The following is a 12,271-nucleotide window of genomic DNA, read 5'->3' as shown; positions in this document are numbered from 1 at the left end:
TTAACTCATATTATGTCGCCTCGATGAATGAACACTATGCCTACAGTCCCGTGTGATTTCTTAACGGGCTATTATACTGTCCTGTCATGTTCACGGATGTGTGGAGAAACACCCTCTGACCTCCCTCGTGTTCTGCCATTTATTGAATTCTCCCCTGTCTAGTTCCTTCATCCAAAGTGCATTACATCCTATTTATCAATGTTCCATTCCATCTGCCATTGATCTGAAAATTCCACCTGTATCTTTCCGTAACATAAGGCTTTCCTCCTCACTGCCAACCACCTGGCCAATCTTTGTGTCAAACACAAAATTAATTATTACGCTCAGACCCCACCCCCCACCACCCCCTCCACATTAATATTTACATCATTTATGAATACCACAAATAATTAGATACATTACACTTCTCGCTGTGGAACACCACCAGACACTAGTGTATCGCTACCACCTTCTGAGTGACTTGGGACCACATAGCTGTTTTCTAGTCCTCTAGCACCTCCCTTGTGTGGTCAGATTCGACGAAAACCTTTAGGTCAGGATATTTCCTCTCTTGTCTCCAACAGCATACTGCGATACAACTCATCTGGACTTTACATCATCCAAAACCATTAATCCCAACTTGCATCTTATATAAATCTGCTCGAGAACTTCCCATTCCATCTTCTTGAATTCTGTACCTGCATCTTCCTTTCTCAAATAAAACAGATGTGAAGCTCTCATGTCACAGTCTATCAATGTTCCCCGGTTTCACATATTGATTACCCCATTGGTTTCGAAATGGGTTCGAATTTTTTCCTGGTTATTCTGTTCAGCTTGTTTTTGTAGAACATCTTGGGTTCCCCCTAACTTTGCCTGCTGCACTTCTCCATGCCCCTGTATTAGTCAGTCTGCTGTGGGTGAATTTTCTAATTTTCCCTGAGATCACCTCTCATTCTTTGAAACAGTACAGAACACAGGTGTAATCTCATCCACACTGCATGCAGTCTGTGCAGAACGCCTTTACTTCGATATTCCAATTTCCGTTAACTGAAGGCCAACTTCACTTTTACCTTTCCGTTTCCCAAAGTCGCCCCTGAACCACGTTGGTTCAATTTTATTTACTATTCACTTTCTGAACTCTTAAACATCCACTTGAATATCTAACTATATCACATCCAATAGTTCTCCATTGTCTCCCCCTACAAGAAACATCTTCAAACCATTTTTTAAAAAAGTTTGTTAACAGTGATTATTCAGGTGAGATCCAAGATAGCGGCAATCCAGTAGGTCTGCCCTGCTGAGCTCTGCACCAGAACGCAGACAAAGTTTTGCATTCACCATGTCTTTCTTCCCCATTGTGGTAAAATCGGAGGTTTTTGATCCCCAGTATTGCTCTATGCCATTTTAAGTGAGTAACGGAAATTAACTAAGGGAAAAGGATCATGAGGATCACAACCAGCAGGGCACCGTAGCAATGGATACACCCGCGGCTGTGACGTCGGCCTCTGCGAACGCTCCAGGAGACTTATCTGTGGAGTAGAGCCTGACCTCAGTGTTCAGAGCCTGCGAGAGAAGATTGATTCAGCGATGGAGGAGACCTGAACCAGGCTGGAACTGATCTCAGCCAAGCTGCAGAAGCAGGATCAGGAGACCCAGCGTCTCGGGCCGTGCATCGTCGAAGTGGAACAGCGGATCGCGGCTTTGGAAACCATGGCAGAATCCTCGCCGGGTCGTGTCGAAGCCCTGGAAAGGTAGCTAAGGTCCTTAGTAGAGTAGGTCGACGACCTCGAAAATCAGGGCCATCAGAACAACATCAGCCTAGTCGGGCTGCCAGAAAGAGACGAAAACGGCCAGCTCATCAACTTCTTTTCGTTTCTCTCACTTACCGCTGAATGAGAAAGTGGGTTTGGGGATGGTGGGGGTGGTTACATTTTGTTTCACCCGGACTGCCTGAGGTCAAAGTATGGATGGGACGGATTTAATTTTCTTGTTGTAAGACGCATGCAACTTTTGAAAACATTGTTTTGCCTGGATTTGATGAGCAGCTTCAGCTCGGAAGAGCCATGGGGGATTAATGGGTAATATGTACACCCTCTGCAGGAAGGGGGGATCTCTCCACTTATTTGTGTTATATGTTGACTCATTTTAGAAATATTTGTGAGAAGTTTTGCTTTGGCTGTTATTGTAGTTATAGTTTCATGTTTGTATGAACTGTTTACTACTTTCACTTGACGTGCTATAAATGGGGTTCTTCTCCCAGTGGGTCATAGGCTGCTTCGGATAGTTGTGGCTAACCGCTTGTTTAATGGTGCACGTGGAACCTTAAGGAGAGTCACTCACTCATTAAGAGAAGAAGATAGTTTCAAGCCTCAGAAAGGAAGGGGTCAATGTAGCCTTGCTGCAAGAAACATATCTAACTGATAAGGAGCACTTAAAGTTACAGCAGGGAAGGTTCGGTCCGGTGTTTATTTCATCCTTTAATTCGAAAAGTAGAGTAGTAGCTTCACTGATTCATACAAACCTTCCACTTCAGTTGTTTGACCAAATTAACGATGAACGTGAGTGGTTTCTGATCCTAAAAGCTTTAATTCATGGAGAGGAATATGGGACATTGTATAATATTGCCCCACCACACCCGCTCAAATGCGCACTCCAGGTTGATGACCCTTGGGGAACATTGTACAATTAAAAGGGAGACTTTAACCGACTTATGGACCCCGAAGTGGATAGGATGTCAAGGGGTCTCACGGTATTTCCCAGCCATCAAGGCAGCTGGTGGACCTGAACAGGGAGCTGCGTTGGTGAACGTTTGAGATGTCTTCACCCTGAAGGTCGGGGCTTCCCCTTTTTTTCTAACCCACGTAAGTGCTATACCAGGATTGACATTTTTTTGCCCCATTGGACTTTTTAAATTCGATGCTGCCCTGCAAAGTTCTGATCATGCAGCAGTGAACGTGGATGTTAAGGCCGATGGCGATGGGACAGGCTCGCAGCACTGGCGCATGGATCCTTGCCTTCTGAAAGATAGCAAATTCATTGAGTACTTTTCGCGGGAATTGAAGTTTTTATTGGGACTTTAACTTGGGTACGGCCAGTAATCCATCTGTGTTCTGGAAGACTGCCAAGGCCTATGCAAGGGGTTTGATTATTTCTTACTCGGTGACTCGGAAGCGGCAGAAGGGACAGCAGTAGCGTATCCTCAAGGCTTGGCTGAAGGCAGCTGAGAGAGAATTCTTTGACAGACTGTCTGTAACTAAGTTGCAGCAGATTACAGCCCTCTGGGCTGCTCTGAACACTGCGCTCACCGAGACAGCAAAGAGGGAGATTTCCTTTGCGAAACAAAGGTTATTCCAGTATGGTGCTTAACTGAGAAGGTGTTTGGCGCACTTGGCCAGAAAGAAAAGTGCCCCCAATCTATTACATCCATTAGAGAGGGTGCTGGTACTATCACCTGCCGTCCCAAAAGGTTCCCTGCAATCGGATGTGGCTGATTGAGCTTGCAAAGACCTGCGGTCAGTTTGGCTGGACATTGAGGCATCCCAGGCAAAATGTCCCCCCATTAATCTGTTGTTCATGGACAAGACGAGGATTGTTATGAACCATTGCAGAAATCCAATTCACCATAAAATAGTTAAAGCCTGTAAAATGATGCAACAAAGTGAGGGCAATTTACGAAAATAATCTTCCCCTTTGACTCTCATTTTAGGATTGGTCGGATCACAGCTGGGATTGATGGATTCTGCCTTTTGGCTCTGAGAGTCCAGAGGAGTTTCCTGTTTTGGAGAATTATTTGACGTGGTGGTCATGGTGGTTTTTAGAGCAGCTGAGCCAGAAATATGAGTTATCTTGGAGGGGCCACTTTCGTTACTTTTAGATGAGGAACTTTAGACAGAAAAAAGACTACATTAATGGTTAGTCCCCAGAGGTCGGAAATGGAGGGAAGATTGCTTCGTCCACAGGTGCTCTCTCGGCCAACACCCTCTTTCATTTATTAAGAGGTATGTCTCAAATGATACAGAGCGGCTGCATGGAATCTGGGCTCAGGAATTGTGGGTGGAGATCTCACCAGAGGAGTGGGAAGATATTTGGGAAACCGTAAGGAAGATTTCAATTTGCAATAGGATGCAGGCTATGCAGTTGAAGGTGCTCGGCAAGGTTTAGTTGACACCCGAGTAGCCTGTGAAATTTAAGACAGGAGAGTCCCCAATGTGCCCCAAATGTACAATAGATGTTGGTACACTTACGTATTGCTTGTGATCATGCCACAAGCTTCGTTGGTATTGGTGCACTATAGCAAGTGTTTTGGAAGGGGTTTTGGGAACAGAGGTCAAGGCAAATCCGGTGCCCCTCCTCTTGTGTTCGCTGAATCTTCCCTCTTTGGACTTGCATGGGAATAAATTGTTTAGTATTCTTTCATTTTGTGTGAGGAAGAACATTCTGATAAACAGTGTCCAAGGAAACCTCCCAGGACTCTGATCGTGGTGAAGGCGAGTTATGGAGACAATTCCCCTCGACTTCCTTATGAGTATGGGCACCCAAGAAATAAACATTGTCATAGGACATGGCGGCCCTATTTCAACCATATACACATGGTTTTATTGGCTATATTGGTCAGGACATTTGTGTAACAGTGAGGGCTCTGAGAGGAAGAATTCTGAACAAATACGGGTATGGCAACTCATGCTACCGGTGATGGGGAGCTTTGGTAGGATTGTGCTGGGTGTTGTAACTTCATGCAATTTAAGTTAATTTGCCTTGGTTCAGCTCGGTTTAATCTATGTTTTGTTTTGATTTTGTTTTGACATCAGCCCATTGATTTTGTGCACAGGGAAGAGAATGAGTCCATTCAGCCACTCATGCTTCTTACACAGCAACCAGAGTAGGTCATTTCATACCATGTGTCAATTATACAGGATTGGAGGGAATGAAGAGAATATATAGAGGTGAGACTACAAGCTTACCACATTCACGATGAAATATAAAGTAGTGAGAAACCTGCTGGAATTTAAGAAATTTATTAAAATCGATTATTCAGGAATTAATGAAAGGACATTTACAAAGTGAAGCCACAATCCATGAGAATCAACATAATTTTACAAAGGATGAATCATCTTTTCATTATTTATTTGAGTCTTTAAGAATGTGACAAGCAAGCTGCATAATGAGGATCCTGGAGATGTAAAATCAGGACTTGCAGAAGACATTGAAGAAGGTGTGCACAAAAGATTAATCTGAAGAATAAGATTGCATATGGTTCGAAGTAATTTATTCACTTGGATGTAGGCTTGGCGAAACAAAGAATTGCATTGAGTTGGAATAACTTGTTCATTTTCTGTTTCCAAAAATACCATAGGGCTCAGTCTCCAGGCCCCCACTATTAGCAATAAATACTATTATCTATTTGACGGGATGGACAAGCTATAATCAGTTTTTCAGAAGACACTGACTCAGTTGAGAAATTGTAATGAATGCTTAAGGATAGGTTGCAGATGAAATGAAACAATGAAAAGTACGTGGCCGTTTTGGTCAGTGTAACTGAAAGGCAACTTACTATCCAAACAGAGGGAAACTACGTAGTGCTTAGGTACAGAGGGATTTGGTATCCTCATCCATATCACAAAAGACACAGATGCAGGTGTAGCAGATAATGAGAAAGGCAACTGCAAATTTGGTATTTATTTCTGAAAGAATAGATTATAAAGCGAGGGAGGTACTGCTGCAATAATGCCAGGCATTTGTGAGATCGCAATTGTGTACTGTGTACAGTTTTGGTGTCCTGACTGCAGGAGGGATGTAATTACCATGGAGGCAGTTCAGAAGAGGTTTACTAGACTGATTCCAGAAATAAGGAGTTTGTCCTCTGAAGGGAGATTGAGCAATTCAGGCCTATAATCTCTGGAGTTTAGAAAAATGGGAGGAGATGTCACTGAGGACTGGACAATGCCAAAGGTGATTGATAATGTCGACATGCATTGGGTATTTCCTCATGTGGGGCAAACTACAACAAGAGTTTTACGATAAGTGGAGAGGAATTAGAACAGTGATGAGAGAACTTCTCTCAAAGCATTTTAAATCAGTGTAATTCACTGTTCCAGAGTGCAGTGGATGCAGGGATATTGAGTAACTGAGGGGATATGGAGAGTGGGCCGAAAAGTGGGACTGAGACCGAGATGACATCAGCCATGATTGTTTTCAATGGTGGAGCAGGCTGACATCAGCCGTGATTGTATTCAATGGTGGAGCAGGCTGACATCAGCCGTGATTGTATTCAATGGTGGAGCAGGCTGACATCAGCCATGATTGTATTCAATGGTGGAGCAGGCTGACATCACATATGATTGTATTCAATGGTGGAGCAGGCTGACATCCGCCATGATTGTATTCAATGGTGGAGCAGGCTGACATCAGCCGTGATTGTATTCAATGGTGGAGCAGGCTGACATCAGCCATGATTGTATTCAGTGGTGGAGCAGATTGACATCACATATGATTGTATTCAATAGTAGAGCAGGCTGACATCAGCCATGATTGTATTCAATGGTGGAGCAGGCTGACATCAGCCGTGATTGTATTCAATGGTGGAGCAGGCTGACATCAGCCATGATTGTATTCAGTGGTGGAGCAGATTGACATCACATATGATTGTATTCAATGGTAGAGCAGGCTGACATCAGCCATGATTGTATTCAATGGTAGAGCAGGCTGACATCAGCCATGATTGTATTCAATGGTGGAGCAGGCTGACATCAGCCATGATTGTATTCAGTGGTGGAGCAGCCTGGAGGAGCTGGATTGCTGACTGAGGTTCCTCGTCTTTCTTCAGTCCTTCGAACGTGTTACACAGGATTAGGGGAAGGCTGGTTAATCGACAGAAAGCAGGCATCAGATTTAATCAGATTAAAAAAATGTAACCAGTAGTGTCACACAGTGAACAGTGCAGGGTCCTCAGCTATTTACCATCTATATCAATGATCTAGAAAAGTGGAACAAATGTACTGTAACTAAGTTTGCCAATGGAAATAATATAAGCAGGAAAATAAATAATCAATGGAAGTAGTAGAGTCTGTAACTGGATATGGACAAGTTAATCAATGGATAAAAGTTTGGCAGGTGGAATTTAATGTCATATTTAAACTGTCATTTTCTTCCAGGAAGAACGGCAAGCAGTATGTTACTGAAATACAGAGGGATTACAGGACTTTTTGTGATACCGTGTGTACTGAAGGGTTTACTCTGAGCCGTTAAGACATGGCATGTGTTGCTCCATCACCCTGATTGTCTGCTGCCTGATGTTCCCAGCGGGCCTATTGCTCTCATCCACCATATATATCCTCCGTCACAGAATGATGATACTGATGTTGAGAACGGTGAGATGATGGAGCTGTCACCCAGTCCTGCCTGGAAAGTTCTGGAACATAGAAGCTGAATGAAATTCTGACCCAAAAACCACTGGTAGCATGGTCCTCCCCCTGATATGAAGCTGCAGGTCGTGTTGAAGGAGGTGACACCGCTCTGTGACCAGCTCCTTGTTCAGTCAGGGTCCCCTCACACTCTGCCCCTTGATTAGGTGGAGCTTGGGAAGCTGTTCCTGGAAAACCCCGGGGTGGATCCAGCAGATCCCTTTCCCCAGACACACGGATTGCGTGGTTTCAGAGCTTCCCCTCTCTGCAGCCTCTGCTCCATTTGTTGTTCATGTTACAGACCCAGATGCTTTTGCTATCGTCCCCATGCTCCATCCACAGTTGTGTCACCAAATCCTCAGGTCTTCCTGAATGTCTGAAGTAGCTCACAGCACAGCCTCCAATAAAACATTTCCAGCAGCTCCACTAACTTTCCAATAACAGGAGTCAGTCCGGAGTCCGTCAGTTCCAACTTTGATGCCTGGTAATTAACAATAATACTCGAGGGGCTTCCTCGTGTAATTGACCGCATGATCAGCTGAGAGGGACAAACACAGATGTTCAGTGAACAGGCACAGACCAAGTTTCAAAGACGTGTCTCAAAGCTGCTGGGACCCTCTGCCCACCAAGGAGCAGTACATAGGACACACCAGGAAGTGAACAACAGCCCAACACACACTCCACTGTTCATGGAGCACCACATGGGACACACCAGGCAGTGAAAAGCCCGAGACACACCATTTCATTGTTTCTGAGCTTCACAGTGCCAGCTCTTGATACATTAAGGATCCAAATGGGACCCACAGCCGTGATGTATAGAAGAGCATGAGCCGTGCACTTTGCATGTTGTTTCTGAACTTCATAATTACGTTCCCGGGGATTCAGGAATATTAGCACCAACGGTCAGGTTAAGGTACAGAAAGACAGATACTCGTGTTATATTTGGATGATTACTTGATCAACAAGTTGAATAAACATGGCTCTTCTCAGAGAAATGGGATTAGTCGGAGGAGTCAGTTGCTGACGGGTCCAATAACAAGAGTAAGAACATAAAATAAATATGCTGACAGATCAGCTCAAATGGTCAGTTATGCCCGATACCAACTCCACCTCACAGAATCAGACATCATAATCCAGATGAGATATATATTCAGCGTGAAGCACTGTGCAGATCAGGCTAGTGTAGTGCTCAATACAAACCAGCAATCTGTACAGACTGTGCAGACCACATCAGTCCACGGGGGGCTGTGCAGTGAATAACTCTGTGAACCTGGAGACGTTACCCTTCCAGCATGTAGAGCTGTGTCCACCATCCGAGTGCATTGCTCAGTAATACTGTATTTGATCACTGCACACTGTCGGGAAACTTGCAGCCCATGCTGCACGTGACAGGATGTGCAACTACCATCCATTTACAGCTCCATATCTTCATTATGCCAGGCGCTTTAGAAGATCTAATCAAGAGGAAGGATCAAGCTTACATAAGGTTGAGGAGGCAAGTGTTAAGCAGTGCCCTAGAAGGTTGCAAGGTAACCAGGATGGAAATGAAGAATAAACTCAGGAGAGATAAAAGTGTGCATGATAAAGGCTTGGCGGGTAGAATTAAGGTAAAACCTAAGACGTTATACACTTACATGAAAAACAAGAGGATGGCCAGAGTGAGGGTAGGGCGATCAGGGATAGTGGAGGGAACTTACGCCAGGAGTCAGAGGAGGTAGGGGAGGTTCTTAATGAATATTTGCTTCAGTATTCACAAATGAGAGAGACCTTGACGTTTCTGAGCACAGCATGAATCAAGCGAATATGCTAGAACAGGAGGATGTGTTGATAAATTTGAGAAACACACGGATAGACAAATTTATTTGGCCAAACAGGATATGCCCGATGATACTATAGGAAGTGAGAAGAGATTGCTGCGCATTTTGCGATGATCCTTTGCATCCTCACTGTCCACTGGAGTCGTGCCAGATATCAGGAGGCTGGCAAAGGTTCATGCCTGGTTCAAGAAAGGGAATAGGGATAATCCTGGCAAGTATTGGCCAACCAGTCTTACAGCAGTGACGGGCAAAGTATTGGAGAGGATTTGAGAGACAGGATTTATGAATACTTTAAAAATTATAAATGATTAGAGACAGTCAACATGGCTTTGTGAGGAGCACGTCATGCCTCATAAATCTTATTGAATTTCTTAAGGATGTGACAAAACACGTTGATGAATTAGAGCAGTGGATGTGGTATATATGCATTTTAACAAGGCGTTTGATAAAGCTATTCACGGTAAGCTCATTCACAAGATAAGGAGGCATGGCTTACAGGGAGGTCTGGATGTCTGGATGCAGAATTGGCTGGCCCACAGAAGACAGAAGGTGGTGGTAGATGGAACAGATCCCGCCTGGAGCTTGGTGACTAACTTGGTGATCTGTTCTGGGACCTCTGCTCTTTGTGATTTTTTTTATAAGAGAGTAGATGATGAATTGGAAGGGTGGGTTCATAGGTTCGCCGATGTCACGAACTTTGGTGGAGTTGGTGGTTAGTGTGGAGGGCTGTTCTAGGTTACAGCAGGACATTGACATAACTGAGCTGATGAGTGACAGATCGAGATAAATCTGGAACAGTGGGATCTTGGGTCCATGTCTATAGATCCTCAAAGTTGCCATCCAGGTTGGTGCTGTTGTTTAGAAAGCATATGATGTGTTGGCTTTCACAGCCGGGGAGATCAGTTTCAGAGCTATGAGGTTATGCTGCAGCTCTATAATCCCACTGTTTCACCCACTGTGATAAAGTTGAATGTTGTTCTGCATTGAGAGCTTGCAAGTACTTGTCATATGACTAGCTAATATTTTCAGAGTTTACTGGACTGAAACTATGTGACATCTGGCTGTGAAACAGATATGTTGAGCTTTGGTTGCTCTTTTAACAACTATTCGAATTTTAACAACCAAGTTTAAATAAAGTCCCACTATAATAAACCCATTCGATTTTAAATGTATTGTTTTACCAACATCAAACCAAGGAGATGAGCTGATGTTGAGGGAATGAAGAGGCACGCATTTTGGAAGTTAGACAGAGAGTAAAAAACCATCGTGAGACTCTGCCAAGGACAACATTCTCTGTGTAAGATTCATTTTTTGAACGAAATATCCTTGCATTAAAAGACAGAACATGACCCAGGGAGATATTCAGTGGAAATAAGGAGGACATTGGAGACTAAAGCCACTGTCTGGTTTAAGTAATTGTAATACAGTTTTTCTTGAATTGGAAGATTATATTGTTAAAGGTGGAGAAAGTTAACAAACAGTTCAGAGAAGGGGAAGCTTTGAGTTGGGAATAACTGTTGTTATTCAATGTCCACTTTTAGAATTCAGGAATACATTGATATTATTTCCTGTTAAGTAGTGGAATTTGCGAGCTCTCTGTCACTCGACTTTAACGGATTATGAGCGAGGTGAGCTTTTATGAGTGTTTGGTTTCATTAGCAGAAGGGTTCATCGCCGAGTCATAACACCACACTTGTAATACCGTGTTCTAGTCACCTCATTAAAGGAAAGAGGTGGAAGCTATAGAGAGAATGCAGAGAATTATCTATGGAACAGCAGAAAGGTTGACAGGAGCCACACAGAGTGAGTGAAATATTGAGAAAGTCACCACGTGAAAAGTAAACACTGGCAGATTCCCGATGTCTATTTAAACGTCAGTGTGGCACTGGGTGTAGTGCGTCTGTATTGATGACTGGGTATCTGTGTGTGCATGTGCATCTGTGTATCGGCATTTGTCTATGTGTGCTGAAAATGTGTTGCTGGAAAAGCGCAGCAGGTCAGGCAGCATCCAAGGTGCAGGAGAATCGATGTTTAGGGCATGAGCCCTTCTTCAGGAATTTGTCGATGTGTGCCTGTATATGTGCTATTGCATCAGTCTCCGTGTGTGTCTGTGTATCTATATTCATCTCTGTGTGTCTCTGCTTGTCTTATTTTTTCACTGTGTGTATCTACGTTTCTGCATTCATCGCTGTGTGCATCTGCATGTCTGTATTTGTCTCTGTGTGTATCTGCATGTCTGTATTTGTCGCTGTGCGTATCTGCATGCCTATATTTATGTCTGTGTGCAGCTGCATGTCTGTATTCATCTCTGTGTGTACCAGACTGTCTGTATTCAACTCTGTGTGTATCTGCGTTTCTGTATCCACCTCGGCGTGTATCTGTGTGTCTCTATTCGTCTCTGTGTGCATCTGTGTATCTCTGTGTGTATCAGCACGCCTGTTTCTGTCTCTGTGTATATCAGTTTATCTGTATTCAACTCTGTGTGTATACGTGTATTTGTATTCCTCTCTGTTGGTATCAGTATGACTTTATTCATCTCTGTGTGTAACTGCGTGTCTATATTTGCCCTTCTGGGTATCTGCGTGTCTATATTTGTCTTTCTGTGTATCTGTGTGTATGTATTCGTCTCTGTGTACATTTATGTGTCTGCATTCATCTCTGAATCTGTGTGTCTGTATTCATCTCTATGTGCATCTGCCTGTCTGTATCTATCTGTGTGTGAGTCATTAAATTCGTCTCTGTGTGTATCTGCGAGTCTGTATGTGTGTCTGCGTATCTGTGTTTGTCTCTGTGTGTATCTGTGTGTCTGTTTTCATCTCTGTGTGTATCCGTGTGTCTTTATTTTTCTCTGTGGGCATCTGTGTGACTCTATTCGTCTCTGTGTGTATCTGCGTGTTTGCGTTTGTCTCTGTTTGTATCTGCGTGTCTGTATTCATCTTACGTGTATCTGTGTGTCTCTATCCGTTTCTCTGTCTATCTGCGTGTCTCTGTGTGTATCTGCGTGTCTGCATCTGTCTCTGTGTGCATCTGCGTGTTTGCATTCGTCTCTATGTCTATCTGCATGCCTGTGTTCAT

This window comes from Chiloscyllium punctatum, chromosome 23, assembly GCF_047496795.1.
Source record: "Chiloscyllium punctatum isolate Juve2018m chromosome 23, sChiPun1.3, whole genome shotgun sequence".
NCBI lineage: Eukaryota > Metazoa > Chordata > Chondrichthyes > Orectolobiformes > Hemiscylliidae > Chiloscyllium > Chiloscyllium punctatum.
This window is presented reverse-complemented; position numbering follows the sequence as displayed.